The sequence below is a fragment of the Bolinopsis microptera genome, chromosome 7, assembly GCF_026151205.1.
Source record: "Bolinopsis microptera isolate Bmic1 chromosome 7, MBARI_Bmic_1.0, whole genome shotgun sequence".
Taxonomy (NCBI): domain Eukaryota; kingdom Metazoa; phylum Ctenophora; class Tentaculata; order Lobata; family Bolinopsidae; genus Bolinopsis; species Bolinopsis microptera.
The window spans coordinates 2,023,469-2,050,234 of record NC_087078.1 but is presented as its reverse complement, the minus strand read 5'-3'; positions in this window follow the sequence as shown (position 1 = coordinate 2,050,234).

Below are 26,766 nucleotides of genomic sequence, written 5' to 3'. Positions count from 1 at the left end.
ATGTCGTTCTCAGGTTGGGATTTGTCCCATTGCTTATTGTGGGCATTAAAATCACCAGCAATCACGCAGTTGTTGGATGCAGGGATCCAATCGATATTTGCCTCGTCAGAGCGATCACTCCCAGGTTTGGGCCCAGGGTAGTAAACATTTGTTATATCAAACCATTTTCCGTTCTTTTGCTGGATGCTGACACTGAGGGTTTCTACATTTCCTTTGAGTTTGTCAAGTTCAACGCCTTCTTTTCTCTTGAAATTCAGATCTTCTTTTATGTACATAATCAGTCCTCCACCCTGATTTTTATTGCCGGGCCTATCCTTTCTTTCAACTTTGTATCCGCGTATTTCTGGAGTTCTTGTACAATTGGTCGTGAGCTTAGTTTCTTGGATAAGAACTATATTTACATTTTCCTTCTTCATTAGCACGCTAAGTTTCTCGGTTTTTGTGTTGATGCCCCTTGCGTTCCATTGTAGAAATTTGAGATTGGGCTGGATGGTACCAGATTCTGGACGGGGTATTTTCTTACAATCGTCTGTGTCACACTCCCAAGCATTATTACAGTACAAGTATTCGTAACGACCCTGCTGCAGTCTTGTGCATTTGAAATGGCATTCATTCTTGCAGTTGCATGTTTGACACGTCATTCGATTGACTTTTTGCCCTATAGTTCCCGAACACACGAGGCAGCTGCTTTTTTTAAGGGTCGGTATTGGTTCGCCTTTACAAGGATAGCATTTCGAATGGACCCTTCCTTTTTTTAAATCAATCTGAGATATTTTGGCGCACATTCGATGGGCTTTGTTCGGGCACTTAGCAATAGTACAAGAGATTTGAGTAGAATTTGGTCTCCAAAATTTGCCGCAAACGTAACAAGTTGCATTTCTCATATCATTCTTTTCTTCATCTTCATCTCTACTTTCATCGTTAATATCGTCATAGCTCATGGTTTCATCTGGAGTGCTGGTCTCTAACTGTCCACTTTTACTACTCGATGACGAGATCTCCAAGTCTGAGTATACCTTTTCAATGTCGTTGTTAACCTCTTCATTGTCGCTGTTTTCCTCTTCATTGTCGCTGTTTACCTTTTCAATGTCGTTGTTCACTTCTTCATTGTCGCTGTTTTCCTCTTCATTGTCGCTGTTTACCTTTTCAATCTCGTTGTTCACCTCTTCAAGGACGCTGTTTTCTTCTTCATTGTCGCTGTTTATCTTTTCAATGTCGTTGTTTACCTCTTTAATGATGCTGCTTGAAGATGAACCCTCATTTTTGTTACTCATGCCGTGTTCTACTTTATGGCCGTGGTATCAGATCCTCAGATCAAGGTTGGGTTATACCTAAACCTGGCGGAGATATTGTTACATGAAGCAAAGAAATAAATGATAACAAACCGAACTAACGTAAAGAAACCGTAGAAAAAAGTTTGATCGAGGTTAGTAATATGAAGTAGACAGCCATTGAGCCATAGCTTTACATAGTGATTAGTGTGTACCAATATTTGATCTGGAATCTCTTGTGGCTTAGAGAGTGTAGTTATACATATGTGGATTAATAGCTGTGGATTAATTCCTGAGCTGAATAGGGCCGGTAGCTCAATTGGTAGAGCACCAGGCATGTAATTCGGAGGTTGACGGATCATACCCGCCCTGGCACTATGCCGGCCCATGATTTTCCGAATCGCTGACCAGTGGAAATCTAGTCAATTCAAATATCTACTTGCAGGATACTCAGGGTCGATACAATCACAGCCCAACCAACTTCTTGATCAGACTGATTCACCTACATGTGCATACGCCATCTGGGAGCCGTCAGTTGAGCTTGCAGTTGCTCTCTGACTCGTGGGTTGAAAACATCGTGTACAGTACTTCGTGATTAGTACAGTACTTCACAACGATAATCCGCCTCCCCAACCAAATATCTTATGTGGATTAATACATGTGGAGTAATCATAGCACAATTTCACTGACACCTTCAGCAATTGGATGGTGATTAATCACAATATATTCGACTATCACGTGACTTTTCCAACCCGTTTTCAAGCTGGACCTGAACGACTATTTGAAAGCCAAACTCAAAATAGTCGCGGCGAATTTGCGGCAAAAGATAATATATTTGCAGAGCTAAATTAGATGTCCTAATCACACTGAAGTATAAGCAAAAAAAACAAATCGCTCATCGGACTACTGGGATATACTAATCTTACGGCTTGATATTGAAAATGCAGAGGAGTAATATTATTGTATTGTGCGACTTAAATTAAAAGTCTTATACCCAGACTTCTACAGGCTAGAAATCTTGGAACAGTAAACAAAATATTGATTTGAATTACAGAAATAAACTCGATGTTCCATTTTTACACACTACTACTCTATCGTAGATTTAGTTCATAATCCAGCATCATGATGAGGAGATACAGTTATTATCTCAATTCTCATAGTCACGTGATAGTAGCTGGCAGAGTCATGGGGTCGGGAGAGGCTTTTTTTTATTAAAAAAAGAGAGGCTGGGCCTGGTTGGCCCACGAGAGGATAGCATATGGATGCTTTGCCTACCTCTGGGGTATGGCAGTCCTGTGGGAGGATGCCGGTGGAATCAAGATGTGTAATCAAGGATGATGGTAAGTGTTGTGGGGTGTGTCAAAGATGAACGATTAGGTGGTGGTTGAGTGTGGAAGAGAGAGGCGAACTAAGACGACGTTTGAGTAGTCGCTATGTTACACCGGTCTGGTCCTACTCCTCTGGCACCATTAAGCGTTTAGTGTAGTTAGCAAAGTTGACGATGGTGGAGATGTGTTGGTTGTCGAATAAATCATTGACAGAGAGGTAGTAGTCCCGGAAATATTGACCTCTTATTTGGGCAATAGCCGGGCACTGTCTAAGAAAGTGTGAGACAGTCTCCTCTTCGTCGCCACATTTAGGACAAGCACTTGTGTATTATTTGCGAATGGTATGTAGGTGTTTGTTAAGGCCACGTGAATGTCCCGTGATGAGGTGCACTGCAGTTCTGTAATTTTGTCTGTTGTTACTGAGTGTAGTGTTGAGATTTTTGATGATGTTGATGTTTTTGTGTCCAAGTGTCAGTTTAGTGTGTCTAGGACCATCAGTAATCCATGATTCTTGATTAAGTTTGGTGACTTTGTCGTCGATCAGGCGTTTGATGTAAGATTGTGGAATTGGGCAATTCAAAGTGGATTCACTGGTTGTGCCAATTTTGGCCAGATCGTCTGCTTTTTCATTACCCCACAATCCGATGTGTGCACTGTGCAGCTATCCATCTGATCTCTAAGGTGTTAGTGGATCCTAGTGTATTGAGGGTGTCGGGAAGTTGTTCGTTTAGCTCCGGACAGTCTATGCACGGTCACTGCACGGTCCCTGCACGGTCCATGCAACAACAAAAGAACACTCCATGCACGGTTTCTGCACGGACCCTGCACGGACCCTGCACAATGAACACTTGATGCACGGTCCCTGCACGGTCAGTCCCTGCACACTCCCTGCACGGTCTATGCACACTCCCTGTACGGTCTATGCACGGTCCCTGCACGGTCCCTGCACAGTAACATATGAACACCGGCTACTAGCTACTTTTGTAATAACAGCTCCTCAACTTCACATTACCAAACCGGCTACTAACCGGCACTTAAAAAGTGGTCACTAGCCGGCTACTAGCCGGCTAGTGACCACAAAGCGGCTACTAACCGGCTACTAGGCGGTCACTAGCCGGCTATTAGCTGAGCTCTAAAACAGACCTACTTTCTCGAGGTTTCAAACCGGCTAATAGCCGGCTACTAGCCGGCACTTGAAAAGCGGTCACTAGCCGGCTACTAACCGGCTACTAACTGGCTAGTAGCCACCAAGTGGCTACTAACCAGCTACTAGGCGGTCACTAGCTGGCTATTAGCTGAGCTCTAAAACAGACATACTTACTCGAGGTCACTAGCCGGCTACTGACCGGCTACTGACCGGCTAGCCGGCTATTAGCTTGGCCCTAAAGCAGACCTACTTTCGCGAGGTCCCAACCGGCTACTAGACGGCACTTGAAAAGCGGTGCTCTAAAACTTTCTTGAGGTCACTAGCCGGCTACTAACCGGCTACTAGCCGGCACTTAAAAAGCGGTCACTAGCTGGCTACTAACCGGCTAGCTGGCTATTAGCTTGGCCCTAAAGCAGACATACTTTCGGCTACTAACCGGCTTCGTTTTGTAGAAGGAATTTATTTATTGCCAAATAAACAAGTTATTTGAAACAAGTTATTTGAACCAAATTATTTGAAACAAGTTATTTGAAAGTAAGTTTCAAAATCTATTACAACATTTATATGAAAAATAAAAAATAAAACTGAAAATATTTAATTTCTTCGAGGTGGAGGAGGAGCAGTGTAGTTGTCTCTGGGCGCTAGGACGACGCCTTGGGTATAAAGGGTCCTAAGAGTAGCAAGATTGCAGTTGCAGATCTCGCTTGAGAAGGGGTATAAATTAGGAAGTGTGACTTCTCGAAGTTGAAGAAGAGCGTGTTGTACTCCTGGTAGATCCACTTTCGCTGCTTCAGCGATGCATCTTTTCCTTGAAAACTGGCTCCTAGAAATGTTGATCTGCTCCAGAGCGGTAAACTTTGAAAGTCCAGAGTTAACAAGCTTCACCACAGTGTCGTACTCCGCTATAACCCTGTCTAAAGAGAATATCCGCCTCGTTCTGCGGATAGGAGGAGGTTGCTGAGCGGGAGGAGGTTGCTGAGCAGCAGCGGGAGGAGGTTGAGCAGCAGCAGCGGGGGGAGGTCGAGGAGCAGCAGCGGGAGGAGGTTGAGGAGCAGCAGCGGGAGGAGGTTGCTGAGCAGCAGCGGGAGGTTGCTGAGCAGCAGCAGCGGGAGGAGGTTGAGGAGCAGCAGCGGGAGGAGGTTGCTGAACAGCAGCGGGGGGAGGTTGCTGAGCAGCAGCGGGGGGAGGTTGCTGAGCAGCAGCAGCGGGAGGAGGTTGAGGAGCAGCAGCGGGAGGAGGTTGCTGAGCAGCAGCAGCGGGGGGAGGTTGAGGAGCAGCAGCGGGAGGAGGTTGAGGAGCAGCAGCGGGAGGAGGTTGCTGAGCAGCAGCGGGAGGAGGTTGCTGAGCAGCAGCAGCGGGGGGAGGTTGAGGAGCAGCAGCGGGAGGAGGTTGAGGAGCAGCAGCGGGAGGAGGTTGAGGAGCAGCAGCGGGAGGAGGTTGAGGAGCAGCAGCGGGGGGAGGTTGCTGAACAGCAGCGGGAGGAGGTTGCTGAGCAGCAGCAGCGGGAGGAGGTTGCTGAACAGCAGCGGGAGGAGGTTGCTGAGCAGCAGCAGCGGGAGGAGGTTGCTGAACAGCAGCGGGGGGAGGTTGCTGAGCAGCAGCAGCGGGGGGAGGTTGCTGAGCAGCAGCAGCGGGGGGAGGTTGAGCAGCAGCAGCGGGAGGAGGTTGCTGAGCAGCAGCAGCGGGGGGAGGTTGAGGAGCAGCAGCGGGAGGAGGTTGCTGAGCAGCAGCGGGGGGAGGTTGCTGAGCAGCAGCAGCGGGGGGAGGTTGAGGAGCAGCAGCGGGAGGAGGTTGCTGAGCAGCAGCGGGAGGAGGTTGCTGAGCAGCAGCAGCGGGGGGAGGTTGCTGAGCAGCAGCAGCGGGGGGAGGTTGCTGAGCAGCAGCAGCGGGGGGAGGTTGAGGAGCAGCAGCGGGAGGAGGTTGCTGAGCAGCAGCGGCGGGGGGAGGTTGCTGAGCAGCAGCAGGAGGAGGTTGCTGAGCAGCAGCGGGAGGAGGTTGCTGAGCAGCAGCGGGGGGAGGTTGCTGAACAGCAGCGGGAGGAGGTTGCTGAGCAGCAGCGGGGGGAGGTTGCTGAGCAGCAGCGGCGGGGGGAGGTTGCTGAGCAGCAGCAGCGGGGGGAGGTTGCTGAGCAGCAGCAGCGGGGGGAGGTTGCTGAGCAGCAGCAGCGGGGGGAGGTTGCTGAGCAGCAGCAGCGGGGGGAGGTTGAGGAGCAGCAGCGGGAGGAGGTTGCTGAGCAGCAGCGGCGGGGGGAGGTTGCTGAGCAGCAGCAGGAGGAGGTTGCTGAGCAGCAGCGGGAGGAGGTTGCTGAGCAGCAGCGGGGGGAGGTTGCTGAACAGCAGCGGGAGGAGGTTGCTGAGCAGCAGCGGGGGGAGGTTGCTGAGCAGCAGCGGCGGGGGGAGGTTGCTGAGCAGCAGCAGCGGGAGGAGGTTGCTGAGCAGCAGCGGGGGGAGGAGGTTGCTGAACAGCAGCGGGAGGAGGTTGAGGAGCAGCAGCGGGAGGAGGTTGAGGAGCAGCAGCGGGAGGAGGTTGAGGAGCAGCAGCGGGAGGAGGTTGCTGAACAGCAGCGGGAGGAGGTTGCTGAGCAGCAGCGGGGGGAGGTTGCTGAGCAGCAGCAGCGGGGGGAGGTTGAGGAGCAGCAGCGGGGGGAGGTTGCTGAACAGCAGCGGGGGGAGGTTGAGGAGCAGCAGCGGGAGGAGGTTGCTGAGCAGCAGCGGGAGGAGGTTGAGGAGCAGCAGCGGGAGGAGGTTGCTGAACAGCAGCGGGAGGAGGTTGCTGAGCAGCAGCGGGGGGAGGTTGCTGAACAGCAGCGGGAGGAGGTTGCTGAGCAGCAGCGGGGGGAGGTTGCTGAGCAGCAGCGGCGGGGGGAGGTTGCTGAGCAGCAGCAGCGGGGGGAGGTTGCTGAGCAGCAGCAGCGGGGGGAGGTTGCTGAGCAGCAGCAGCGGGGGGAGGTTGCTGAGCAGCAGCAGCGGGGGGAGGTTGAGGAGCAGCAGCGGGAGGAGGTTGCTGAGCAGCAGCGGGGGGAGGTTGCTGAGCAGCAGCAGCGGGGGGAGGTTGAGGAGCAGCAGCGGGAGGAGGTTGCTGAGCAGCAGCGGGAGGAGGTTGCTGAGCAGCAGCAGCGGGGGGAGGTTGCTGAGCAGCAGCAGCGGGGGGAGGTTGCTGAGCAGCAGCAGCGGGGGGAGGTTGAGGAGCAGCAGCGGGAGGAGGTTGCTGAGCAGCAGCGGGGGGAGGTTGCTGAGCAGCAGCAGCGGGGGGAGGTTGAGGAGCAGCAGCGAGAGGAGGTTGCTGAGCAGCAGCGGGGGGAGGTTGCTGAGCAGCAGCAGCGGGGGGAGGTTGCTGAGCAGCAGCAGCGGGGGGAGGTTGCTGAGCAGCAGCAGCGGGGGGAGGTTGAGGAGCAGCAGCGGGAGGAGGTTGAGGAGCAGCAGCGGGAGGTGGTTGCTGAGCAGCAGCGGGGGGAGGTTGCTGAGCAGCAGCAGCGGGAGGAGGTTGCTGAGCAGAAGCGGGAGGAGGTTGAGGAGCAGCAGCGGGAGGAGGTTGCTGAACAGCAGCGGGAGGAGGTTGCTGAGCAGCAGCGGGGGGAGGTTGCTGAGCAGCAGCGGCGGGGGGAGGTTGCTGAGCAGCAGCAGCGGGAGGAGGTTGCTGAACAGCAGCGGGAGGAGGTTGCTGAACAGCAGCGGGAGGAGGTTGCTGAGCAGCAGCAGCGGGAGGAGGTTGAGGAGCAGCAGCGGGAGGAGGTTGCTGAGCAGCAGCAGCGGGAGGAGGTTGCTGAGCAGCAGCGGGGGGAGGTTGCTGAGCAGCAGCAGCGGGGGGAGGTTGCTGAGCAGCAGCAGCGGGGGGAGGTTGCTGAGCAGCAGCAGCGGGGGGAGGTTGAGGAGCAGCAGCGGGAGGAGGTTGAGGAGCAGCAGCGGGAGGAGGTTGCTGAAAAGCAGCGGGGGGAGGTTGCTGAGCAGCAGCAGCGGGAGGAGGTTGCTGAGCAGCAGCGGGAGGAGGTTGAGGAGCAGCAGCGGAAGGAGGTTGCTGAACAGCAGCGGGAAGAGGTTGCTGAGCAGCAGCGGGGGGAGGTTGCTGAGCAGCAGCAGCGGGAGGAGGTTGCTGAGCAGAAGCGGGAGGAGGTTGAGGAGCAGCAGCGGGAGGAGGTTGCTGAACAGCAGCGGGAGGAGGTTGCTGAGCAGCAGCGGGGGGAGGTTGCTGAGCAGCAGCGGCGGGGGGAGGTTGCTGAGCAGCAGCAGCGGGGGGAGGTTGCTGAGCAGCAGCAGCGGGGGGAGGTTGCTGAGCAGCATTAGCGGGGGGAGGTTGCTGAACAGCAGCGGGAGGAGGTTGCTGAGCAGCAGCAGCGGGAGGAGGTTGAGGAGCAGCAGCGGGAGGAGGTTGCTGAGCAGCAGCAGCGGGAGGAGGTTGCTGAGCAGCAGCGGGGGGAGGTTGCTGAGCAGCAGCAGCGGGGGGAGGTTGCTGAGCAGCAGCAGCGGGGGGAGGTTGCTGAGCAGCAGCAGCGGGGGGAGGTTGAGGAGCAGCAGCGGGAGGAGGTTGAGGAGCAGCAGCGGGAGGAGGTTGCTGAAAAGCAGCGGGGGGAGGTTGCTGAGCAGCAGCAGCGGGAGGAGGTTGCTGAGCAGCAGCGGGAGGAGGTTGAGGAGCAGCAGCGGAAGGAGGTTGCTGAACAGCAGCGGGAAGAGGTTGCTGAGCAGCAGCGGGGGGAGGTTGCTGAGCAGCAGCAGCGGGAGGAGGTTGAGGAGCAGCAGCGGGAGGAGGTTGCTGAGCAGCAGCAGCGGGGGGAGGTTGAGGAGCAGCAGCGGGAGGAGGTTGAGGAGCAGCAGCGGGAGGAGGTTGCTGAGCAGCAGCGGGAGGAGGTTGCTGAGCAGCAGCAGCGGGGGGAGGTTGAGGAGCAGCAGCGGGAGGAGGTTGAGGAGCAGCAGCGGGAGGAGGTTGAGGAGCAGCAGCGGGAGGAGGTTGAGGAGCAGCAGCAGCGGGGGGAGGTTGCTGAGCAGCAGCAGCGGGGGGAGGTTGCTGAGCAGCAGCAGCGGGGGGAGGTTGAGGAGCAGCAGCGGGAGGAGGTTGAGGAGCAGCAGCGGGAGGAGGTTGCTGAAAAGCAGCGGGGGGAGGTTGCTGAGCAGCAGCAGCGGGAGGAGGTTGCTGAGCAGCAGCGGGAGGAGGTTGAGGAGCAGCAGCGGGAGGAGGTTGCTGAACAGCAGCGGGAAGAGGTTGCTGAGCAGCAGCGGCGGGGGGAGAATGCTGAGCAGCAGCAGCGGGGGGAGGTTGCTGAGCAGCAGCAGCGGGGGGAGGTTGCTGAGCAGCAGCAGCGGGAGGAGGTTGCTGAGCAGCAGCAGCGGGGGGAGGTTGCTGAGCAGCAGCGGCGGGGGGAGGTTGCTGAGCAGCAGCAGCGGGAGGAGGTTGCTGAGCAGCAGCGGCGGGGGGAGGTTGCTGAGCAGCAGCAGCGGGAGGAGGTTGCTGAGCAGCAGCGGGGGGAGGAGGTTGCTGAACAGCAGCGGGAGGAGGTTGAGGAGCAGCAGCGGGAGGAGGTTGAGGAGCAGCAGCGGGAGGAGGTTGAGGAGCAGCAGCGGGAGGAGGTTGCTGAACAGCAGCGGGAGGAGGTTGCTGAGCAGCAGCGGGGGGAGGTTGCTGAGCAGCAGCAGCGGGGGGAGGTTGAGGAGCAGCAGCGGGGGGAGGTTGCTGAACAGCAGCGGGGGGAGGTTGAGGAGCAGCAGCGGGAGGAGGTTGAGGAGCAGCAGCGGGAGGAGGTTGAGGAGCAGCAGCGGGAGGAGGTTGAGGAGCAGCAGCGGGAGGAGGTTGCTGAACAGCAGCGGGAGGAGGTTGCTGAGCAGCAGCGGGGGGAGGTTGCTGAGCAGCAGCAGCGGGGGGAGGTTGAGGAGCAGCAGCGGGAGGAGGTTGCTGAGCAGCAGCGGGGGGAGGAGGTTGCTGAACAGCAGCGGGAGGAGGTTGAGGAGCAGCAGCGGGAGGAGGTTGAGGAGCAGCAGCGGGAGGAGGTTGAGGAGCAGCAGCGGGAGGAGGTTGCTGAACAGCAGCGGGAGGAGGTTGCTGAGCAGCAGCGGGGGGAGGTTGCTGAGCAGCAGCAGCGGGGGGAGGTTGAGGAGCAGCAGCGGGGGGAGGTTGCTGAACAGCAGCGGGGGGAGGTTGAGGAGCAGCAGCGGGGGGAGGTTGCTGAACAGCAGCGGGGGGAGGTTGAGGAGCAGCAGCGGGGGGAGGTTGCTGAACAGCAGCGGGGGGAGGTTGAGGAGCAGCAGCGGGGGGAGGTTGCTGAGCAGCAGCAGCGGGGGGAGGTTGAGGAGCAGCAGCAGCGGGAGGAGGTTGCTGAACAGTAGCGGGAGGAGGTTGCTGAGCAGCAGCAGCGGGGGGAGGTTGAGGAGCAGCAGCGGGAGGAGGTTGCTGAGCAGCAGCAGCGGGGGGAGGTTGAGGAGCAGCAGCGGGAGGAGGTTGCTGAACAGCAGCGGGAGGAGGTTGCTGAGCAGCAGCGGGGGGAGGTTGCTGAGCAGCAGCGGCGAGGGGAGGTTGCTGAGCAGCAGCAGCGGGGGGAGGTTGCTGAGCAGCAGCAGCGGGGGGAGGTTGCTGAGCAGCAGCAGCGGGGGGAGGTTGCTGAGCAGCAGCAGCGGGGGGAGGTTGAGGAGCAGCAGCGGGAGGAGGTTGCTGAGCAGCAGCGGGGGGAGGTTGCTGAGCAGCAGCAGCGGGGGGAGGTTGAGGAGCAGCAGCGGGAGGAGGTTGCTGAGCAGCAGCGGGAGGAGGTTGCTGAGCAGCAGCAGCGGGGGGAGGTTGCTGAGCAGCAGCAGCGGGGGGAGGTTGCTGAGCAGCAGCAGCGGGGGGAGGTTGCTGAGCTGCAGCGGGGGGAGGTTGCTAAGCAGCAGCAGCGGGGGGAGGTTGAGGAGCAGCAGCGGGAGGAGGTTGCTGAGCTGCAGCGGGGGGAGGTTGCTAAGCAGCAGCAGCGGGGGGAGGTTGAGGAGCAGCAGCGGGAGGAGGTTGCTGAGCAGCAGCAGCGGGAGGAGGTTGCTGAGCAGCAGCGGGAGGAGGTTGAGGAGCAGCAGCGGGAGGAGGTTGCTGAGCAGCAGCAGCGGGGGGAGGTTGAGGAGCAGCAGCGGGAGGAGGTTGAGGAGCAGCAGCGGGAGGAGGTTGCTGAGCAGCAGCGGGAGGAGGTTGCTGAGCAGCAGCGGGGGGAGGTTGAGGAGCAGCAGCGGGAGGAGGTTGCTGAGCAGCAGCAGCGGGATGAGGTTGAGGAGCAGCAGCGGGAGGAGGTTGCTGAGCAGCAGCGGGAGGAGGTTGAGGAGCAGCAGCAGCGGGAGGAGGTTGCTGAGCAGCAGCGGGAGGTTGCTGAGCAGCAGCAGCGGGGGGAGGTTGCTGAGCAGCAGCGGGGGGAGGTTGCTGAGCAGCAGCAGCGGGAGGAGGTTGCTGAGCAGCAGCGGGGGGAGGTTGAGGAACAGCAGCGGGAGGAGGTTGCTGAACAGCAGCGGGAGGAGGTTGCTGAACAGCAGCAGGAGGAGGTTGCTGAGCAGCAGCGGGAGGAGGTTGCTGAACAGCAGCGGGGGGAGGTTGCTGAGCAGCAGCGGGAGGAGGTTGCTGAGCAGCAGCAGCGGGGGGAGGTTGCTGAGCAGCAGCAGCGGGGGGAGGTTGCTGAACAGCAGCGGGAGGAGGTTGCTGAGCAGCAGCAGCGGGAGGAGGTTGAGGAGCAGCAGCGGGAGGAGGTTGCTGAGCAGCAGCAACGGGAGGAGGTTGAGGAGTAGCAGCGGGAGGAGGTTGCTGAGCAGCAGCGGGAGGAGGTTGCTGAGCAGCAGCGGGAGGAGGTTGCTGAGCAGCAGCGGGGGGAGGTTGCTGAGCAGCAGCAGCGGGGGGAGGTTGCTGAGCAGCAGCGGGAGGAGGTTGCTGAGCAGCAGCAGCGGGGGGAGGTTGCTGAGCAGCAGCAGCGGGGGGAGGTTGCTGAACAGCAGCGGGAGGAGGTTGCTGAGCAGCAGCAGCGGGAGGAGGTTGAGGAGCAGCAGCGGGAGGAGGTTGAGGAGCAGCAGCGGGAGGAGGTTGCTGAGCAGCAGCGGGAGGAGGTTGCTGAGCAGCAGCGGGAGGAGGTTGCTGAGCAGCAGCGGGAGGAGGTTGCTGAGCAGCAGCAGCGGGGGGAGGTTGCTGAACAGCAGCGGGAGGAGGTTGCTGAGCAGCAGCGGGAGGAGGTTGCTGAGCAGCGGCGGGGGGAGGTTGCTGAACAGCAGCGGGAGGAGGTTGCTGAGCAGCAGCGGGAGGAGGTTGCTGAGCAGCAGCAGCGGGGGGAGGTTGCTGAACAGCAGCGGGAGGAGGTTGCTGAGCAGCAGCGGGAGGAGGTTGCTGAGCAGCGGCGGGGGGAGGTTGCTGAACAGCAGCGGGAGGAGGTTGCTGAGCAGCAGCGGGGGGAGGTTGCTGAGCAGCAGCGGGAGGAGGTTGCTGAGCAGCAGCAGCGGGGGGAGGTTGCTGAACAGCAGCGGGAGGAGGTTGCTGAGCAGCAGCGGGAGGAGGTTGCTGAGCAGCGGCGGGGGGAGGTTGCTGAACAGCAGCGGGAGGAGGTTGCTGAGCAGCAGCGGGGGGAGGTTGCTGAACAGCAGCGGGGGGAGGTTGCTGAGCAGCAGCAGCGGGAGGAGGTTGCTGAGCAGCAGCAGCGGGAGGAGGTTGAGGAGCAGCAGCGGGAGGTTGCTGAGCAGCAGCAGCGGGAGGAGGTTGAGGAGCAGCAGCGGGGGGAGGTTGAGGAACAGCAGCGGGAGGAGGTTGCTGAGCAGCAGCGGGAGGAGGTTGCTGAACAGGAGCGGGACGAGGAGCTAGTCCTGGAACAGTGGGAGGAGGGGTTGGGGGAGGTCTTGAAGTTGAAGAGGTTCCAAGTCGGTGATTGGTGGTGGGGGTAGGTATGTTTGGTCGAATTGAGGGTGTAGAGTGCGTGGAGCATGGATCGATGTGTACTATAATCTGTAGTACATCTGGGTCCTCTCTGTAAGCGCTTCTAACAGTCATAATGCAGGCAGTACAGGTGATGGAGGGAAGGTCGGGACTGTAAGTACTTCTGGAGCAGATGGCGGAGATGTGACCGGTAGACCCACAATCACATTTAGGAGGAGGTGAAGGAGCGGTATATCTGTTTCTTATGGTCCGCATGTTGACCGCCTAGTAGCCGGTTAGTAGCCGATTTGTGGTCACTAGCCGGCTAGTAGCCGGCTAGTGACCACTTTTTAAGTGCCGGTTAGTAGCCGATTTGGTAATGTGAAGTTGAGGAGCTGTTATTACAAAAGTGGCTACTAGCCGGTGTTCATATGTTACTGTGCAGGGACCGTGCATAGACCGTGCATCAAGTGTTCATTGTGCAGGGACCGTGCAGGGACCGCGCATGGAGTGTTCTTTTGTTGTTGCATGGACCGTGCAGGGACCGTGCAGGGACCGTGCATAGACTGTCCGGAGCTAAACGACCAACTTTCCTAACAGTCTCTATTAGTTCTACTCCTCGTTGATGGTGAGGATATAGCTTGAATAGAGGAGAGACTGTCTGACCATATGATGATGTGTGTGTGTTGGTATAAGTTGAGAGATATTTACAAGCTTCGATGATGGCAGTGAGTTCTGTTTGATAAACGATGCAATAATCGGGAAGCTTGAATGATCTTTCCTCTAGTGTAGTGTTGTTGTTGTCAGTGGTGATAATATAATCAGCCCCGTTACCCGAGTCTGTGCGTGACTCATCTGTGTAGCTTTGTGATGGTATCACTGGGTATGTTGTCGATGCTGTTTTGGAGTGAGCCTCTATATTCAATGTTGTCAGCTCCAGGAGTGGTGACCGTGAAGCGTCGTTCAAGCATCATAGTTGGTATAGATAGGTCTCTCTCTGCTTTGGGTGGTATGTTGAGGTCTACCATGAATTGTTTGTTGATAGTGGTGTGAGTTGTGATGGTACAGCTTTTCTGGGGGCGATAGTTTCGAGGGTTAGGCTACCATAGGCTTGAAGCCTGGCAGTACCCTTTGCTGCTTCGCCTCTCAGGAAAAGTATGATTTCTTAAGTGTTAGTGAGGTGGTTCAGTGCGATGAAGGGAGTACTAGGCAATAGGCATGGCACCAGACATCATTCTCAATGCCAATGCCTGAACTCGTTTGAACTTCCTCGCGTTGGTGTCTGTTTGGATTGCCCTAATCCATATACTACAGCAGTATGATAGAATAGGTCTGATGACAGCGGTGTACATCCATTTGCATGTTTTGGGGCTCTTTTACATTGCATAAGGGATGCCGTAGCTTTTTTGGTGGTATTGGTGATATGTTCATTAAAATTGAGCTTGCTGTCGAGGGTCACTCCTAAGAATTTGGCAGATTTTGGTAGACCTATAGTGGTGTTACCCACCACCACAGGTCTTAGTGTCCATTTCTTATTCCAGGTAAACATGACTATTTGTGTTTTGAGTGCGCTTATGGATAGACCTTTGGTTTGGCACCATTTTTTTATTGTGTTAATGGTTTTGCGTGCTCTGTTCCAGATGATATCTAAATCATTCCCCTCTGCTAGAGAAATCAGATCGTCCGCAAAAGCTTGCAGATAACCTGGTATGGATCTCTTGCGTTGTAGGCCAGAAGATCATCGACTACCAGGTTCCAGAGGAAAGGGGAAAGGATGCCACCTTGGGGGCACCCTCTCCTGATCCGAACCCTTTTCGACTTATCCTTATTATTTAATGTGATGAATCTGTTGGGAGAGGCTTATTAGTGAGATAAAAGTCAGATTTTATACGACTATCCTATGTAATCTGATAACAATATTGTGTTGAGTAGACTGAGAAAAACCATGATTTAAGAGTGGTGAGGCTAGCGAAGAGAGTGATGAGTGATTTAAACAGAATCGCAAAAATACCCCTAATGAATTACTTCCACATTTGCATTCTACCGTCCTACTGCACTGTTTAGGTGTCAGCACTACACTACAAATACCGGCCTACCATCTCACCCTCACGTGATTTCCACCATATTCTTTGAGGCACAGTGTATAACTGTAGTTAGCAATTCTGTTGAGCAAAAAGTGTTGGCAATATTTTGGCAGTTGGGACAGTGCTAAGCACTATAAAGGTGCATGGGAATGTGGGATTATGGTATGGTTGTCATATTGCTGGTGTGGCGTCCGCAATATTATCAGTCGTCTTTGAAAATCTACTACAAATTTTCTTTCTGTATAATAATAATAATAAGTAGGAATTTATACAGTTCCTCTTTAGAAAAAGTGCATGTGACAAGTAACGAGACAAGGATGCTCTACGATGAGGAGCGACAAATGATCAATTGTTCTACTTCTAGACGTGAGGCTTTCTGCAGTAACGGCCCTAGCGAACAGGGGATGGTTGTTCGCTTGAGTACTATGACGCGGTTATACAAGTCTGGCAAAACAATTTGTGAGGCTATTGGCCGGGCGCCGCCGTAGACTCAACACATGGTCCTGCCGTTTTCTGACAAAAGTGCTTAAGTAACACAAGGTTCATTTTGTGCAAATTGACTTTAAAGATTTCAATTCTGTAATTGCTCTGGGCTAGCTGCTGTCAAATTTAAACTGCACCCACTATGTTTTTAAGGTGCTTTGTCGACTTTTGAGATTTATGACAAGGTTTCATCATCCTTACTTCTCGGAAAGTGCCTAAAAATCACAAATTATAGTTTGAATTTCTTAGAAAAATGCTTAACGAGCGGGAAATGCAATTCGTTATAAAATTTTGTTTTCGAATTGGAATTCTACCAGCATTTTGACGCTTGTTTTGACGAAAAGTCGATTTTAATTGGTGAAAGTACGGGATAATAATATAAAATCACAATGCTGGCAAGCATTACCGTCGCCCTTATCACAGTGCTGGCAAGCACGAGCGGTGTCTTTATTTGGGGTATACTATGTACCCCCTTTACTATTGTACCCCCTTTACTATTATACCCCCATTACTATTATACCCCCTTTGGTACACATTGGAAGCCTCTTTCGTGCACGCGAAGCGTGCACTCCGGCCGGAGGCGGCGGCCGAAGGCCGCCGCCTCCGGCAGGAGTTTTTCAGGCATTATAAGACTCATCGGAAGTCGTTCAGCAGATTTATTTTTAGTTCAAAACATTCTAATTTGATGTCAAAGACGACAGGAATAAAAAATAGTTATGTTGAGATTTTTAAGAAATTTGCATAAAATACTCGCCAGCACTGTTATACGAAATTCGGTAAAAAACCCAAAATCGCCATATTCAGGTGCCTTAAAAACCATGTTAAAATTGAGTTAGAGATCTGAAATTTTTCAGGGCGTCTAGACGTTGACCAAATCGACTGCAAAAAAAGTTTCAGGTTTCAGGAGCATCGGGAAGTGGGTTTTCTAGAACCCCTGTTTTACGACAGATTGTCGTGATATCTATCACAGTGCTGGCAAGCACGACCGTTGCATTTATTGTGGGTATACTATGTACCCCATTTACTAATATACCCCTTTACTATTATACCCCCTTTGGTACACGTTAGAAGCCTCTTTCGTGCACTCCGGCCGGAGGCGGCGGCCGAAGGCCGCCGCCTCCGGCAGGAGTTTTTCAGGCATTAAGACTCATCGGAAGTCGTTCAGCAGATTTATTTTTAGTTCAAAACATTCTAATTTGATGTCAAAGATGACAGGAATAAAAAATAGTTATGTTGAGATTTTTAAGAAATTTGCATAAAATACTCGCCAGCACTGTTATACGAAATTCGGTAAAAAACCCAAAATCGCCATATTCAGGTGCCTTAAAAACCATGTTAAAATTGAGTTAGAGATCTGAAATTTTTCAGGGCGTCTAGACGTTGACCAAATCGACTGCAAAAAAAGTTTCAGGTTTCAGGAGCATCGGGAAGTGGGTTTTCTAGAACCCCTGTTTTACGACAGATTGTCTGCTGATATCAAGTATATAACAATTACATAATATTACGGGATGACGCTTTGACCAGTCAACTTAGCCTGTATTTCACGTGCATAGAGTAAAAGTAAAAGCCATTCAGCATTTCCACCACATCTATAGTTCACTTTGAGTACACTGTATGTAAATTATACGCCTACATGACATCTTAACTGTTACAACTTGATTTAAAGAATATTCATTGTACGAACGATATGCTACCTAAACACAGAATGTTTTAAAGGAAAAATTTGGAAATCGTTGAAACTTCCTCCTTATTAATGAAATAAGTTAAATTTCGACTTTATAAAGTACCCTGAAAATTATAATCAAAAAGATGATTATTTACCAAACCCAAACTGGGTAGAGTGGACCGCTGCCAGTGTCTTCTTCCCAAACAAAGGGAAATGATATTAATTGATTGACCGTTTCAAATGCAAATGATACGAGAATGAAATCGTCGCTCGCTTTCCCATCATTTAAATTGTAATAGATTATTCAGGGATAGACGCTTTGCCAGTCAATTATAGCCTGTATTTAATTGTCCATAGATTCAAAAGTATAAAAGATACAGCCATTTCCGACCACAGGTCTTGGAAATAATTGTTTACACTTTAGTTTACACTGTATAAAAAAATTATTTGACGTCATGAACATCCCTTGATGACGTCATCAAGTTAACCGTTTTTAAAACTTGATTTTTGACAAAGTAATAACTTTTAAAAATGATTTTACACCATTAAAAAGTAATTGTATTCAAAATCTGAGGAAATTTTTATCTTAGATAATTGTTCAAGCATTCTGAAAATCTACCGGAAAGTTTTTCTAGCTTGCTCCTTCATAAAGATATTCGTCATTGAAGTTTGTACTTTTTTGAAGAATTATTTTATAAAAACGTCAATTTTGCGATTTAGTATTCTCTAGTGTTGGGCCATGCCTTGGGTTGTGGAGCTCAGTTCTGCTTTCTATAGGTATAAATTGTGCATTAGGCTAGTTTTAAAGTTGAAAATCGAAAAGTTGCACACGTGGGGACACGCCCAAATTGATAGAAAATTGCTAAAATCACTGAAAATTTCTGTTTTCGTCATTTTCTGTCAACTTTAGAGTGCCGTTGTGATTACAGCTCTTCTTGAAATACTTTGAAACTTTGCATGCTTATCAAGCTATATATAAAACAATTACATGCAAAAATTTACGGCGATTCAATTTTGGATGCGCACGCAACGTCCGCTCAAAGTTTGCACGTGCGAAAGGTGAGAATTTTGCTCATTCGTGATTTCCAACAAATTCTGCTTTGCCACGACAGTTTGATGTAATTATATATGAATTTAATGCCAACTTGAATGAGTATTAAGTGGCATATTCAGTCAGTGATCGACCGATATGCTTACCTAAACACAAGGAGATGTTTTTAAAGGAAAAATTTGGAAATCGTTGAAACTTCCTCCTTATTAATGAAGATATCAGTTTAAATTTCGACTTTATAAAGTACCCTGACATTATAATCAAAAAGAGATGATATTTTACCAAAACCCATAATCATGGGTAGAGTGGACCGCTGCCAGTGTCTCTCTTTCCCAAACAAAAGGAAATGATATTAATTTGATTGACCGTTCTCAAATGCAAAATGATACCGAGAATGAAATCGGTCGCTCGCTTTTCCCATTCATTTACAATTGTAATAGATTAAGAAGAACTACCCGAAGGCAGCTGTACTCGGCAATAAAGATTCAATAAACTTCAGCTAATTCAATAAGTAATAACTACCACCCTTACCCCGAAATACTAGGTATCGACCCGAACGCAACCCAAAAAGATTTTTACAGCATCTGATTGATGTAATCAATCGAAACTTATTACAATTCGTAAGCCGTGAATGAATGGGAAAAGCGAGCGACCGATTTCATTCTCGGTATCATTTTGCATTTGAGAACGGTCAATCAAATTAATATCATTTCCTTTTGTTTGGGAAAGAGAGACACTGGCAGCGGTCCACTCTACCCATGATTATGGGTTTTGGTAAAATCTATATATATACATATATATATTGAGGGATAGACGCTTTGCCAGTCAATTGTAGCCTGTATTTAATTGTCCATAGATTCAAAAGTATAAAAGATACAGCCATTTCCGACCACAGGTCTTGGAAATAATTGTTTACACTTTAGTTTACACTGTATAAAAAAATTATTTGACGTCATGAACATCCCTTGATGACGTCATCAAGTTAACCGTTTTTAAAACTTGATTTTTGACAAAGTAATAACTTTTAAAAATGATTTTACACCATTAAAAAGTAATTGTATTCAAAATCTGAGGAAATTTTTATCTTAGATAATTGTTCAAGCATTCTGAAAATCTACCGGAAAGTTTTTCTAGCTTGTTCCTTTATAAAGATATTCGTCATTGAAGTTTGTGCTTTTTTGAAGAATTATTTTATAAAACGTCAATTTTGCGATTTAGTATTCTCTGGTGTTGGGCCATGCCTTGGGTTGTGGAGCTCAGTTCTGCTTTCTATAGGTATAAATTGTGCATTAGGCTAGTTTTAAAGTTGAAAATCGAAAAGTTGCACACGTGGGGACACGCCCAAATTGATAGAAAATCGTTAAAATCACTGAAAATTGCTGTTTTCGTCATTTTCTGTCAACTTTAGAGTGCCGTTGTGATTACAGTTCTTCTTGAAATACTTTGAAACTTTGCATGCTTATCAAACTATATATAAAACAATTACATGCAAAAATTTACGGCATTTCAATATTGGATGCGCACGCAACGTCCGCTCAAAGTTTGCATGTGCGAAAGGTGAGAATTTTGCTCATTCGTGATTTCCAACAAATTCTGCTTTGCCACGACAGTTTAATGTCATTATATATGAATTTAATGCCAACTTGAATGAGTATTAAGTGGCATATTCAGTCAGTGATCGACCGATATGCTTACCTAAACACAAGGAAATGTTTTTAAAGGAAAAATTTCGAAATCGTTGAAACTTCCTCCTTATTAATGAAGATATCAGTTTATATTTCGACTTTATAAAGTACCCTGACATTATAATCAAAAAGAGATGATATTTTACCAAAACCCATAATCATGGGTAGAGTGGACCGCTGCCAGTGTCTCTCTTTCCCAAACAAAAGGAAATGATATTAATTTGATTGACCGTTCTCAAATGCAAAATGATACCGAGAATGAAATCGGTCGCTCGCTTTTCCCATTCATTTACAATTGTAATAGACTAAGAAAAACTACCCAAAGGCAGCTGTACTCGGCAATAAAGATTCAATAAACTTCAGCTAGAAAATTTCAATAAGTAATAACTACCACCTTTACCCCGAAATACTAGGTATCGACCCGAACGCAACCCAAAGAAATTTTTACAGCATCTGATAATTGATGTAATCAATCGAAACTTATTACAATTCGAAAGCCGTGAATGAATGGGAAAAGCGAGCGACCGATTTCATTCTCGGTATCATTTTGCATTTGAGAACGGTCAATCAAATTAATATCATTTCCTTTTGTTTGGGAAAGAGAGACACTGGCAGCGGTCCACTCTACCCATGATTATGGGTTTTGGTAAAATATTCACAATACTATTTACCCCCTATACTATTATATCCCCTTTATTGTTTTCCAGGCATTAAGACTTTTTCGAAAGTAATTCAGCAGGTACATTTAAGTTCAAAACATTCTGATTCAATGTTAAAGATGACAGGAATAAGAAATAGTTATATGGAGGTTTTTAAGAAATTTGCGCAAAATACGCGCCAGCATGTTATACGAAATTAGGTAAAAAACCCAAAATCGCCATATTCAGGTGCCTTAAAAACCATGTTAAAATTGAGTTAGAGATCTGAAACTTTGCAGGGCGTCTAGACCTTGTCCAAGTCGACAGTAAAAAAAATTTCATGTTTCAGGAGTATCGGGAAGTGGGTTTTCTGGAACCCCTGTTTTACAACAGATTGACGTGAAGATATATATGATATATAGACGCTTTTTGCAGTCAATTGTAGCCTACATTTAAGTGTCCGTAGATTCAAAAGTATAAACAATACAGTCATTTCGAACCACAGGTTTTAAAGATAATTGTTTATACTTTAGTTTACTTTATAATGAAAAATAATTTATCATCATCATCATCACTTGACGACGTCATCAATTTAAGTGTTTTTAAAACTTGATTTTTGACAAAATAACAACTTTTCAAATCGATTTTACACCATTAAAAAGTAATTTTATTCAAAATCTGAGGACATTTTCATCTTAGATAATTGTTCAAGCATTCTGAAAATCTACCGGAAAAGTTTCCTACCTTACTCCTTCATAAAGATATTTGCTATTGAAGTTAGTGCTTTTTTGAAGAATAATTTTATAAAAACACAAAAGTTGTGAATTAGTATTCTCTGGTGTTGGGCTATCCCTTGGGTTGTGGAGCTCAATTTTGCTTCTTAAAGGTGTAAATTGTGTTATAGGCTAGTTTTAAAGTTAAAAATCGAAAAGTTGCACACGTGGGGACACGCCCAAATTGATTTAAAATAGCTAAATTCACAAAAAATTTTGATTTTCACGATTTTTATCAACTTTGGAGTCCCGTTGTGATCCAAGTTCTTTTTGAAATCTTCTGAAACTTTGCATGCTTATCAAACTATATATTAAATACCACTACGCAAAAATTTACGGTGATTCAATATTGTATGCGCACGTAACGTCCGCTCAAAGTTTGCACGTGCGAAAGGTGAGAATTTTGCTCATTCGTGATTTCGAATATATTCTGCTTTCCACGATATTTAAATGGCATTATATATGAATTTAATGCCAACTTGAATGAGTAAAAAGTGCCATATTCAGTCGGTTATCGACAGATATACCTAACTAAACACAAGGAAACGTTTTCAAAGGCAGAATTTCGAAATCGTCGAAATTACCTCCTTGTTAATGAAGTTTCGACTAGCTGTGTAAATTATCCTGACATTATAATCAAAAAGAGATGATATTTGACCAAAACCCATAATCATGGGTAGAGTGTACCGCTGCCAGTGTCTCTCTTTTCCAAACAAAAGGAAATGATATTAATTTGAGGAACAGTCCGCTAATGCAAATTGATACCGAGAATGAAATCCATTCGATCACGGCTCACGAATTGTAATAAAGCTTATTGATTTGAAAAAGCGAGCGACCGATTTCATTCTCGGTATCAATTTGCATTACACATTAGCGGACTGTTCCTCAAATTAATATCATTTCCTTTTGTTTGGAAAAGAGAGACACTGGCAGCGGTACACTCTACCCATGATTATGGGTTTTGGTCAAATATATATATAAAAAATCTTTCTTTAGAAATTCAGATGAGGCTTTCTTCATAAAGGCCAAGGTTTTGCGAATTATCTATATTATATTTTAAACTTGACGAATTCTCCCCGGCAATGGAGACGGACATAGAAGAAAAAACGGTCATAGATCAGACAAGGCTGGTCGGTCGGAGGTCGGTCGGAGGTCGGTCGGGCGCCGGTCGGCGGTAGGTGAACGCCGGTCGGAGGTCGGTCGGAGGTTGGTCGGAGGTTGGTCGGAGGTCGATCGGGCGCCGGTCGGGCGCCGGTCGAGCGCCGGTCGGAGGTCGATCGGAACCAAAACGGTCATAGATCAGACAAGGCTGGTCGGTCGGAGGTCGGTCGGAGGTCGGTAGGTGAACGCCGGTCGGAGGTCGGTCGGAGGTTGGTCGGAGGTTGGTCGGAGGTTGGTCGGAGGTCGATCGGGCGCCGGTCGGGCGCCGGTCGAGCGCCGGTCGGAGGTCGATCGGAGGTCGGTCGGAGGTCGGTCGGAGGTCGGTCGGAGGTCGGTCGGAGGTCGGTCGGAGGTCGGTCGGAGGTCGGTCGGAGGTCGGTCGGAGGTCGGTCGGAGGTCGGTCGGAGGTCGGTCGGAGGTCGGTCGGAGGTCGGTCGGAGGTCGGTCGGAGGTCGGTCGGAGGTCGGTCGGAGGTCGGTCGGTCTGATCTATGACCAAAAAAGGATAGGAATAGGCTATGGCATTCTTAGAATTTTGATTAAGGCTTTAGATTTTCTATAATTAACGTCGAAAGTGAGGTAAAATAAACGTTAGAATAATGGCGTTATTTTAGCTTTTTAGCAAAGGTAAACATCAAGAGATTGCACGTGTGCGAGCAAGAACAGATTAGCAACGCGCGTTGTCATGCACTATGATAGTATGATACGTCATAACTAGCCCACAATACAATTTACGCTATGACTATCCATAACTTTGGTTGTGATTGATGTTTTTTAATGCAGTAAAAGTATCGATTAGGGAATACTTAAATAAAACCTTTATCGTTATCGGCAAATAAAAATCCATACAATTTATATTACGGAGCTAGATCGTAGATAGATAGATGATAACAAGAAACTATAACATAACTGATTTTAAATTTCCTTGAATAAAGCGTTCAGCTAGCGGATGTACAGGTTTGAGGAAGCCTATGAGCTAGGTAAGCAGATAACTTAGTGTTTACCATGTTATAAGGCACAACACTCATAAAAATGGTCAGGAACAAAAATGGTCAGGAACAGGTTGTAATAATTCGGAATATTGAAACTGTTCCTTTGAACACGAATCAATACGAACAAAAAGGTAGATTGAAAACAGCATGAATATGAGGTATATAAGATGAGCTATAGAAATGAATAAATATATTTCGGTCTATAAGGCAGCTGACCCAGGCCGAGTCTATCGAGCACAAAATAAAAGGATACAACATTTTTCCTGTAAGCTTGTAGTAAAAATATACTAGCTTGTTGAGTATTACTTGCGATGAGCTATTCTTACTTTATATCACAAGATCCAATCATGTCCTAACATTCCCTACTCCTCTACTCAAAGTCAATATCCCATTCACTGTGGTAATTGATAAGCTAAGAAGGTACACGAAACGTGTGTGAACAATGTTGCTTTCTCCAACTATTGTTGTGCGACGTACCTACAGCTTTATACGTCACTAGGCACACTGTAACTACTCAAGTATTGTATCCTATAAATCTTCTCTCCAGATACTGTTTATTAAGGCAATACCATCGAGAATATATCTATTTATATTTAAAACTTGACGAAAAAATCGGGGGCTCATAAGTCTAAAAAGTTTTTGAACTATATCTTTCTTTTTAGCGCCTGCTATTACCCGTGATTGATTTTTTAGGAAAGCTATGATTATACCTAGCCGGATCAATCTCTCTTCTTTCTGCTGCAGAAATGGAGCTGAACGGAAGAAAACCTCGTTGTGCTCTAATTTCCACTCCATTTGGACCGAGCCATGCTGAAACCTGATAATCTTCACCTATTCGAGCAGTTGTCTTTCTGTTTTGCAGCGGTTGCTTGTCCCAATTGACCTTATAGTTATAGGCAAAGAATGAAAATCCGAACAGGCCATAGAAAAAGCAGTACCACTACCCACCTTTTCCACTGCACCACAAAAGTCCTCAAGTCATAATTATGTAGCTCTTCCTCACTGTTTGACGAAAAGTTCAACTTTATGGTGGAACGAGTCAGCGCACATGTAAGTCACCTCCTATGGGCAGATGACCTGGTGCTCTTAGCGCTGGATGCGGGCAGCTTACAGAAACTGCTCAATTGCTTGCATGACTATGCTGAAAAGTTGGAGCTGTCTGTGAATATCAACAAAACCAGCGTGATGGTCTTTAACACAAGCTCACGAATACTGAAATGTGCTTACGGCTTCAAACTAGGCAACTTGGACATCGCACCTGTCAGAAAATACTGCTATCTAGGAACCCAATTTTCCCTGAACGGTTCCTTCAAGCAAGCAATCGATGAACTTAGGAAGAAAGCTCTTCGCTCATTCTTCTCTCTGAGACGAACTATTGACACGAGAGCCCTTACCACTAGCACGATGCTAAAACTCATTGATAGCTTAGTCAAGCCAGTGGCCACATATGGATGCCCTATTTGGCTGCCATCAACCAACATCGTGAAAGCCATCCTCTCGAAAAATCAAGAAGCGAGTCTTCCCAAAGCAGCAGCAAAAGATGCTCTTGAAACTACTCACTTGAAAATTCTTAAATGGATATTGGGTGTCCACAAAAAGGCAAATAACAACTTCTGCTACGGAGATACAGGTAGAACCCCCTGGACAGTAACCGTCCTCCCTCAATGTATTGCCTACTTCTGTAGAGCATCACAAGCGGTAGTAGGTAACGTGAACACCCTCTTGCACCATACATTTCAGGAACAGAAAAAACTGAACCTTACCTGGTATGATGCATGGTCTACTATCATCAAGACGAGCACTGTCGCTAAGCCACACCTACCCCACACCCTTGCGGCTCGTGAACACATACACGAAACATTTGTTAACCACTGGAAGAAGGATCTTCACAACCAGCCTAAAATGTCATTCTACACTGCGGTCAAAGCTGAGTTTGGTGAAGAACTGTACTTACAGCTCCCATGCAGGGTCAAAAGAGCTAACATTGCGAAACTTCGATCTAGCAGTCACGATCTGAGGATTGAGAAAGGTCGCTACACTGGAGATCGCTACAACACAGCACTGAAAACATGTCGCTTTTGCTGCTACTCAGACACCGACGTCATGCGGTTCTTCGAAGAACTACCATTCTTTGAAACACCTATCCTTGAAACCGAGGACCACGTCATAAATAATTGCCCCAGCTACAACTCCCTCCGGTCCAACCTCTCAGACAACCTTAAAAGCCTCATAATGCTCAAAGAATATGGGGCCATCATGAACTCATTCCATGCAACTGAATTTGGAAAGTACCTCACAGAATCCTTCCACCTTCGACATCCTCCTGAAAAGAAGTCCTAGTAATCACCTCCTAAGAAGTCCTAGTAATCACCACCTAACAGACTCTTCAAACCTTCGAAATCCTTAGAATAAGTCCTGATACTCGCTTCATGTCCCCTACTCATCTCCTTCATCGTCCCATCAACTTATGTAGTCTTTAAGTCTAACCTATTTCCTTGGACTTGCTTTTATGCACACATCCAGAATTTTTATTAGCATTTAAATTATTATATTTGATTTTATTTCCACTTCGTGATATTGTAACGCGATTAAATTTTAAGATTTTATTGTTATACTCTTATTCGGCTTTTGTTTTATAATCTGAACTTATTTATGAATTGATGTATAGCCAAAACGAGTTCGTTAGTGTTCTCCTTGGTAATTTCAAGTTTAATTCCAGTTTAATTCCAGTTTAATTCCATGAACGTATGGCCTGGCTCCAGATATTTCATTGTCATCGTGTAAAAATGGGGGTTTCGGGGGGTCGGCGCGTGTATCCAATGGTCCTCAGGGATAGTTCTTGACCCAAAAACAAAGGTTCGACCAAAAAACCCGAAATTTCCAAAATGTTACTTAAGCACGTTTTGTCAGAAAACGGCAGAAATGCTATGTCCTATAAATGCGTATCGTACTAAATTCTTGGGTTAGATATACAATATTAAACTACTACTTTAAGTTCATCAGCACAAAGAAAACCAGGGATTTTCATTTCTGCGAGATTATTAAACTTCAATCGACAAATTGTGCACGTCATACCCTGAGGAACGCTTGAACGACATAGTCCTGTTGTATTTAGCACATATGTGCATGACGACACACTCTATCAGAACACTTTACCGTCCCCTGGGGACAATCCTCCGTATCTGAGAATATTTAGTAGGTAAAACATAGTGGAAAAGTTTGTTTTGTTTCTTCAAATTCTGATAAATGTGGTTTAGATAAATTGACGTTGAGATCAATTTTATTCGAGTTTTAAGTTTTAAGCTTTAAGTTTGCTTGTAATACTATCATAAAAGCAGTATACTATGGCGGCCGAGATGGCTCACCTAAATTTTCACTGAAAATTTTTAATTTAAAATTAATTATACAATTAATCACAAAATAAAAACGATTTTGAATTTGATTTCTAAAATTATTTTATTTTTTATTTTTTATTTAAATTTTAAAATAATTTTAGAAATCAAATTCAAAATCGTTTTTATTTTGTGATTAATTGTATAATTAATTTTTAAATTAAAAATTTTTAGTGAAAATTTAAGTGAGCCATCTCGGCCGCCATAGTATACTCCCAGGAATAGCAAAATAAAGTGAGTTCTCACCATCTTTATCCCCTTCACCTGCCAGGA